The sequence below is a fragment of the Phoca vitulina genome, unplaced genomic scaffold (genome assembly GCF_004348235.1).
Source record: "Phoca vitulina isolate PV1807 unplaced genomic scaffold, GSC_HSeal_1.0 scaffold37, whole genome shotgun sequence".
NCBI classification, from domain to species: Eukaryota; Metazoa; Chordata; class Mammalia; order Carnivora; family Phocidae; genus Phoca; species Phoca vitulina.
Genome location: NW_022589740.1, coordinates 4,394,970 through 4,403,699, shown reverse-complemented (window position 1 = coordinate 4,403,699; position 8,730 = coordinate 4,394,970). Strand labels below are relative to the sequence as shown.

At 37.9% G+C, this 8,730-nt stretch overlaps 2 pseudogenes; one reads left to right on the top strand and one right to left on the bottom strand.

Annotated features, from left to right (window-relative positions):
• The first annotated feature begins 3,595 nt into the window (after nucleotides 1-3,595).
• LOC116646744 lies at nucleotides 3,596-4,828 on the top strand (annotated as a pseudogene).
• A 75-nt stretch (nucleotides 4,829-4,903) lies between these two features.
• On the bottom strand, nucleotides 4,904-7,069 carry LOC116646745 (annotated as a pseudogene).
• Between the last annotated feature and the right edge of the window lie 1,661 nt (nucleotides 7,070-8,730).

Genomic DNA, 8,730 nt, shown 5'->3' with positions numbered 1-8,730 from the left:
GTTGTTTCTTAAATTCCACACGTGAGTGAAATCATACGGTATTTGTCTTTCTCTGACTTATTTTGCTTAGCATAATACCCTCTAGTTCCAGCCATGTCGTTGAAATTGCAAGATTTCATTCTTTCTGATGGCTGAGTAATATCCCATTGTATTTATATACCACATCTTCTTTATCCATTCATTTGTTGATGGACGTCTGGACTCTTTCCATATTTGGGCTATTGTGGACATTGCTGCTATAAACATTGGGGTGCATGTGAACCTTCAAATCACTATGATTGTATCCTTTGGATAAATACCTAGAAGTGCAATTGCTAGGTCATAGGGTAGTTCTATTTTTAACTTTTTGAGGAAACTCCATACTGTTTTCCAGAGTGGCTGCACCAGTTTGCATTCCCATCAACAGTGGAAGAAAGTTCCCCATTCTCCTCATCCTTGCCAACACCTGTTGTATCCTGAGTTGTTAATTTAAACCATCCTGACCAATGTAGGTGGTATTTCATTGTGGTTTTGATTTGTATTTCCCTGATGCCGAGTGATGTTGAGCACTTTTTCATGTGTCTGTTAGCCATTTGAATGTCTTCTTTGTAGAAATGTCTGTTCATGTCTTCTGCCCATTTCTTGACTGGATTTTTTGGGTTTTGGGTGTTGAGTTTGGTAAGTTCTTTATAGATTTTGGATACTAGCCCTTTATCTGACATGTCATTTGCAGATATCTTCTTCCATTCCATAGATTGCCCTTTAGTTTTGTCGAATGTTTCCTTTGCTGTGCAAAAGCTTTTTATCTTGATGAAATCCCAATAGTTCACTTTTGCCTTTGTTTCTCTTGCCTTTGGAGATGTGTCTAAGCAAGAAGTTGCTGCAGCCAAGGTCAAAGAGGTTGCTGCATGTGTTCTCCTCTAGGATTTTGATGGATTCCTGTCTCCCATTTAGGTCTTTCATCCATTTTGAGTCTAGTTTTGTGTATGGTGTAAGAAAATGGTCCAGTTTCATTCTTCTGCATGTGGCTGTCCAATTTTCCCAACACCATTTGTTAAAAAGACTTTTTTCCATTGGATATTCCTTCCTCCTTTGTCGAAGATTAGTTGACCATAGAGTTAAGGGTCCATTTCTGGGTTCTCTATTCTGTGTCTTTTTTTGTGCCAGAATCATACTGTCTTTTTTTTTTTTTTTTTTAAGATTTTATTTATTCATTTGAGACAGAGAGATACAGAGAGAGAGCATGAGCAGGGGGAGAGGCAGAAGCAGGCTCCCTGCTGAGCCAGGAGCCCAATGCGGGACTCCATCCCAGGACCCTGGGATTTTTTATGATCTGGGCCGAAGGGAGATGCTTAACCATCTGAGTCACCCAGGTGCCCCAGAATCATACTGTCTTGATTGATTACAGCTTCGTAAATACAGCTTGAATTCTGGCATTGTGATGCCTCCAGCTTTGGTTTTCTTTTTCAACATTCCTTTGGCTATTCGGGGTCTTTTCTGATTCCATACAAATTTTAGGTTTGTTTGTTCCAGCTCTGTGAAAATTGCTTGATGGTATTTTGATAGGGATGCATTGAATGTATAGATTACTTTGGGTAGCATAGACATTTTAGCAATGTTTCTTCTTCAAATCCATGAGCATGGAATGTTTTTCCATTTCTTAATGTTTTCCCTAATTTCATTCCTAAGTGTTTTATAGTTTTCAGAGTACAGGTCTTTGGTTAGGTTTATTCCTAGGTATCTTATGGTTTTTGGTGCAATTGTAAATGGGATCAATTCCTTCATTTCTTTTTCTTCTGACTCATTGTTAGTGTATAGAAGTACACCTGACTTCTGTGCATTGATTTTACATCCTAGGACTTCCAGTACTATGTTGAACAACAGTTTTACCATATTCTTAACAACTGTTATGTCAACATACTTTAAATTATTGAAAAAGTACCACTTTTCAGGAGAATTATGCCCAGGAGGGATAACTCTCTCTGCTCCCCTTATAAACCAGGCTTCTGTCATTCCAAGACCTTCAACATGGGTCCTAAACTGCCTTACCTAGATTTATTTCTTCTTATTCCTCAACAGTAACTTTCCAATCCAGCCAAACTGGTTTATTCACCATTCATTCCCTGAAAGTATCTTGTAGATTAGCCTAGAGAGGTATGGATAGAAATGGAAAGAAGTAGAAACAGATCCGACTGATGGATTGGATGGGAGGTGTGACAGAAAGGAACAAATCAAGGATGTTTCCTTGGTTTTGGTTTGATGGATGAGCTATTTACTTATGGAGGAGGAAGGAGTTTAGACAGAATTCCAGAGATGCCTATTATATTTCTAAGAGAGCTGTCACATAGGTAATCAATTAAAATAATGGATATAGTTAAGGTAACTTAAAGTGTTTTTTAGAGAAAGGAAGCAAATAGAGGATCAGGTTTGGAGACAATCTAACATTTAGAGGTTAGATAGAGGATGAGTCAGCAAAGAAAGAGTGATCAGTGAAAGAGGAAAACAAGCAGAGTGGAGTTTCATGAAAGCAAGAGAAATGTGTTTTAAGTGGGAAAAGTGGTCAATCTTTTTTTTTTTTTTTTTTTCAAGAGAGAGGTAGGGAGGGGCAGAGGGAAAGAGAATCTTAAGCAGGGGGCCTCCATCTCACAAACCTGAGATCATGACCTGAGCTGAAGTCAACAGTCGGACGCTTAACTGAGCCTCCCAACTGCTCCGTGGTCAATCATTTTGAATGTTATTTACTGAAGCACTAAGTAATAGGAGCTTTGTTCACTGTAATTGGCCACAGTGAATTGATGGTAAATTCAGTATAGGTGGAGGACAGCTTCCAGACTGGATTGGGTTGAAGAGGTTATAAGGTTGGTAAGGAAATGAAGACAGTAAGTGTAGATTACCATTTGAGAAGTTTTGCCATGAAGGGGAACAGGAAAATAAAGTGATAGTGGGCAAGAAAATATGATTCTTGGTTTTTATTTGGGAGATATTACATCAAGTTTATATGCTGATGGAGTGAGCCATGAGAAAAGAGAAAGACTGATGGGGTGCAAATTATAAAGGGAGGAAGATTTTGAATGGGATCCAGAGCACAAGAGAGAAATGAGTCCTTAATACATCAGGGACCCTTCTCCATTTATAACGAGGGAAGATGGTAAAATGCAGTAAATACAGGTAGGTTTGTAGATTTGATAGTAGAAACATGAGAGCATTTTGCTGTGATTAACTCTGTATTCTACTTAACTTTGAAGTGAAATTACTACGCAAAACTGGTAATTTGATGGTACACCCATGTCTGGTTTGATTACTGTATTTTTTAAAAGAATTATTTATTTATTTTAGAGCATGTGCACTGGAGTTTGGGGGGTGCAGAGGGAGAGAATCTCAAGCAGACTCCCTGCTGAGTGTGGAGCCCGATGCGGGGCTCAGTCTCACGACCCCTGAGATCATGACCTGAGCTGTAGTCACGAGTCAGACACTTAACTGACTGAGCCACCCAGGTGCCCCTTTTCTTTCTTTTTGATTTCCTTGAAAGATAATTGGGATGAGCAGAGCCATTCATCCCCCATCTTCCACTGCTGCTCTCCTCCTTCATTCCACTTCTTCTCCTACCCCAGTGGCCATGGCCATTCTTGGCATCCCCTATGAGTGATGGTATCTCATCATGGCAGACCATAGAGATAATGAGCTTCAAGGCTATCACAAGAAAAGATGGGGGAGCACAAGAAGATCAACTACTGTCTTAAACAGTTAAGGGAACAATTGAAAGAACTTACCAATCAGTATGAAAAGTCTGAAAATGATCCAAAGGACTACAATCACCCAAATCTGGGCAAACTGTTTATGAAGTACTTAAGAAGGTAACTGAAGAAAAATTCGTTGTTAAATGAACCAAGATATGTTGTCAGTTGTCATTGTCAGCTTGAAAAAAGTAAGCTGAGGTCAGGAACAAGAGTTGTTTTGCCTGATTACATTGATATTTGCCAAGATCCACTGGTTTACAACATGTCTCATTAAGGACATAGGGAATATTTCTTTTTGTGAAGTGGAGGGGTTATCAGAACAGATCAGAGAATTCAGAGGTAATAATAGAACTACCTCTTAAAACCTAGAATTATTGCATTATAGGGATATCTCCAAAAGGCTGTTTGTTATATGGGCCAATAGTTAAGAAAAACAATAGCAAGAGCTGCTGTTAACCAACTGGGATACAATTTCTTAAATGTAGACCAGTACATTGGTGAAAGTGCTCATTTGATCAGAGAAATGTTTACACCAGGAATCATCAGTCATGCATTATTTTTATGGATAAAAAATGATGCCATTGGTGGATACTGGTTTCCTGGAAGTACTTCAGCTGATAGATTCAGAGGACTTTATGGAGTTACCCAAATGGATGGATATGATACTCTGCACAGTTAAAATAATCATGGCTACAAACAAGCACAGTGGATCCTGCTTTGCTGTCTCCAGATAAATAGAGAAGATACACAATCTATCTATAAGCAAGGTTAAATAGATTAGTAGAAGCATTTACGAAGCCTTCAGATGGCTCTAATGGAGCAGACCTGAAAAATGTTGGCACTGAAGCAGTGCAATTTACATATTCACAATCCATGCTGCTCATGCGTTTGTAGTATAGAAAGACTTAATGAAAGCAATCAGAAGTAGCTGATTTAAGTAGCTAGAGTCTAAATTGGACTACAAACCTGAATTCTAAGAAGCTAGAATATAAAGTGAACTACAGATTTTTGATGGCTACCTGACACATTGGCTTAATGTAAAAATCAGTTGAAAATGTATGCAATGGCAATAATCTTATTAAATGTGTATGAATAAATTTAAAACAAAATAATAAAAAAGTATTGTGTGGTTTGTAATAGATGTAGAAGTAAAAAATATAGCACAAATAGAAAAGACAAGAGGGGGAAATTAAGTATACTGTGACAAGGTCTTAAACTGCTTGTGAAGTGATATAATATTATTTGAAAGTTATCTGTGATAAAGATGCATATTGTAAACCCTAGAGTAACCACTAAATATCAAAATTAAAAATTAAGAGAAATAGCTAATAGCTAACTAATAGAAGTGGTAAAATGGAATTATTAAAAAAAAAAAAAGTCAACCCAATAGAATGCAAGGAGAAAAAAGAACAGAGATCAAATAGGACAAATAAAAAATAGCAGGAGTATAGATTTAAACCCAAATCATATTGATAATTATATTAATCAATGATCTAAACATTCCAAAAATATATTTTCAAATGTAATGAAAAGGCAAGAACTCAAGTATTTGCTGTTCACAAGGAACCAACTTTAAATATAAAGATGAAGATAGGCTAAAAGTAAAAAGGTGGAAAAGTCATATATAATGGAAACCCTAATCAGTAAGTTGGGAATGGCTGTATTAATATCAGGAATATTACCAATGATAAAGGGAGACATAATAACCAAAAGCAATTCATCAAGAAGACATGCCATGCACATAGTATCAGTATTTTGATATACATGAAATAGAATTTAAAAGGATAGACAAATACACGATTCCAGACATTTCAACACTTCTACTAATTGATAGAACAAGAAGAACACAAGATCGGTAAATATATAGAACATTGCAATCAGCCAACTTGACCTAATTGACATTTATAGACCACTCTGCCAAACAACAGCAGAATATACATTCATGTCAAGTACACATGAAATAAATGAAGCATATGCTGGGCCATAAAGCAATTCTCAAGAAATTTTAAAAGATTTAATATTCTTCTCTGTCAATAACAGAACTCAAAACATCAATAAAAGGAAGATATTTGGTACATGCTGTGAAACATAGGAAACTTGAAAACAAACTGAGTCAAAGAAAAGATACAAGAGAAAACGGAAAATACTTTGTAGAGGCACCTGGCTGGCTTGGTAGAGTACGTGACCCTTAATCTCAGGGTAATGAGTTCAGGTTCCACATTAGGCATGGAGCCTTCTGAAAATAGATGTATATATTGTAATGAATGAAAATAAAAATACATATGCAGGTAAGCTGTGATTAGACTGAAATTTATAGCTTTAGATTCTTCTATTAAAAAGGAAGAAAGGTCTAAATAACTTCAGAAACTAGAAAACAAAGGAAATTAAATTCAAGTAAGTAAAGAGGAGGAAATAAAGCTAGAAGTATAACAAAACAAACAAAAAAAATCAATAGGGAATACCAGTGAGGGCAAAACTGCTACTTTGAAAATATCAAAAAAATTGATAAACCTCAGGTAGAATTACCAAGAGAAAAATTTAAAAGGACATAAATTACTGAAATCAGTAATGAACGAGGGGCTATTATTCATATCCTACAGACATTTATTTTTTTTTATTTATTTTTTTTTTTTGGTTGTCAAATGATCCTTTATCGAGACATCTTCCTTTGTAGTCACTAGCGGGGCGTTCCGCCGCACGCTGTTGATGTCCTCTGTGATGTCATGCGGGTGGTGGCCGTCAACACTGCAGCCCACAGCTGGGCAGGCCCCAGGATCTCTTTAATGGTTCCAGAGAGTTCTCTGGCTAAAGATCGGTGTCACATCTGTCGGGCAATATTGACAATCTCATCAAAAGTGATATTTCCACTGTGCTTAATGTTTTTCTGCTGCTTTCTGTCTCTCCGTGGTTCCCTGAGGGCTCTGATCATCAGGGCAGAGGCAGAGGGACCACTTCGGTCTGGGCCTGTCTGTTCTGAATGGTCAGTTTCACCGTAATCCTCAGGCCCTTCCAATCACCGGTTGCCTTGGCGAGGTCATCATCATCCCTTTTTGGAGACAGACCCAGCGGGCCGATCTTCGGGGCCAGGGCAGACGTGGCGCCGACTTGGCCACCAGCGCACCTCAGGTACACGACTTTGGTCTCGTTGGGGTCGGACTTAGGCGGCATGGCGGAGGTGGCCGGTGTCGGATGAACCCGGATTCGGGGCGACCGAAGAAAGTTGCACCTTTGCCGCCCCGAGCCAAAAGCCAAAAGCTCCTACAGACATTTAAAGATAATGAAGGAAATATGAAGTTTATGCCAATAAATATGACTAAGAACTTAGACACAATTTATTGAAAAAAAAAGCTAAAACAGACTAAAAAGTTTATAGTTAAAAACTTGAGGCAAAATAACTTCACTGAATTTTATCAAACATTTAAAGAAGAAATAATACCTTACACAGATTCTTTTTTTAAAAAAAGATTTAGAGAGAGAGCATGTGTGTGTGTGGTGGGAGGGGCAGAGGGGCAGACGGGCAGACTCCCCACTGAGCGCAGAGCCCAACTAGGGGCTCAGTCTCACAACCCTGAGATCATGACCCGAGCCAAAATTAAGAGTCAGATGCTCAACTGACTGAGCCACCCAGGCGCCCCCTACACAGATTCTTTATGAAAATGAAAGAGCGAACACTTCCCAACTACCTTCATGAGGCCCCCATTGCTCTAATAACAGAACCAGAAAAAGACATAAGAAAAAAACTGTATGCCAATATTCCTTATAAATATTGACAGAAAAACCCTTCACTAGTAACACAAAGATCCAGGAAAAAGGAAAAAAATATTAATATATCACAATAGATTCTTCAGATTTTATCTGAGGAATACAAAGTTAGTTTAACCCTCAAAAAATCAATCAGTGAAACACACCATATTGACAAGATGAAGAAGAAAACCTATATAATCATCTCAATATATGCAGGAAAAGCATTGAACAAAATTCAACACTCATAAAAACTCTCAGCAAACTGGGAATAGATGAACTTTTTCAATCAGATAGAGTGCTTCTGCAAAAATCAAGCTAACATCACACTTAGTGGTAAACGAATGCATTCCCCCTGGGACTGGAACAAGGCAAGTATGTTTACTCTCTCGTCTACATTGTACTGGAGGTCCTAGGCAAGGCAAGAAAACAAATAAGAGACATCATATCGGAAAGGAAGAAATAAAATGGCCTCTACCCATAGATGACATGATTATGTAGAAAAATCCTAAGCAATTAAAAAAAAAAAAAAGCTACTAGACCTACTAAGGGAATTTATAATATTGCAGGATGGATGGCCAAAATACAAAAATTTACTATTTCTATATACTAGCAACAATTAAAAAGTAAAATTATTAAAAATACCCCTTAAGGGCTCCTGGGTGGCTCAGTTGGTTAGGCGACTGCCTTCGGCTCAGGTCATGATCCTGGAGTCCCGGGATCGAGTCCCACATCGGGCTCCCTGCTCGGCGGGGAGTCTGCTTCTCCCTCTGACCCTCTCATGCTCTCTCTGTCTCATTCTCTCTCTCAAATAAATAAATAAAATCTTTAAAAAAAAAAAAAACCCTTAAAATAGCATAGAAATAAAATACTTAGGGAGACATTTAACAAGATATTTATAAGTGTTGTACACTAAAAACTACAAAATAGTGTTGATATTTAAAAAGACCAAAAAATGGTCAAAGACCTAACATGAAAGCTAAAACTATAAAAGTTCCAGTTTTGAAAATTTAGACTATCTTAAACTTGGAAAAGGCAAAGATTTGTTAGATACAATGCAAAATACCCCAGTTATAAGAGAAAAATTGATAAGTTGATCTTCATCAAAGTTAAAAACTTATCAAAGATATTTTAAGGAGGGGTACCTGGGTGGCTCAGTTGGTTAAGCGTCTGCCTTCGGCTCAAGTCATGATCCCAGGGTCCTGGGATGGAGCCTCCATATGGGCTCCCTGCTCAGTGGGGAGCCTGCTTCTCCCTCTCCCTCTGACCCTCT